This window comes from Plasmopara halstedii (assembly GCF_900000015.1).
Source record: "Plasmopara halstedii genome assembly, contig: Scaffold_444, whole genome shotgun sequence".
Lineage (NCBI taxonomy): Eukaryota > Oomycota > Peronosporomycetes > Peronosporales > Peronosporaceae > Plasmopara > Plasmopara halstedii.
The window spans coordinates 410,240-410,565 of record NW_020187364.1 but is presented as its reverse complement, the minus strand read 5'-3'; positions in this window follow the sequence as shown (position 1 = coordinate 410,565).

Here is a 326-nt window from a genome sequence, read left to right as displayed (position 1 = left end):
AGTTATATTCCGCAAAGAAGGATAGCCATCTAGCCATCTTCTGCGAGAGGTGGGGCGATTGAGTCGCCGTGCGTAGTGACGCATGATCTGTATAGATCACAAACGGCTTGGAGCCGAGCAGATGGAACCTGAATTTGACAAGTGCACATTTCATAGTAAGTAGCTCCTTGTCATGAACTGGGTTCTGCTTCTCTGCAGCTTTGAGCTGTCGAGTTTTGAACGCGATCACCCGATCTCGCCTCGCGGCGTCTGCTTGCAGCAGTGCACAGCCGATGGCAAGGTCCGAAGCGTCACAGAGGACGCTGATAGGACGATCAGGGTCTGGC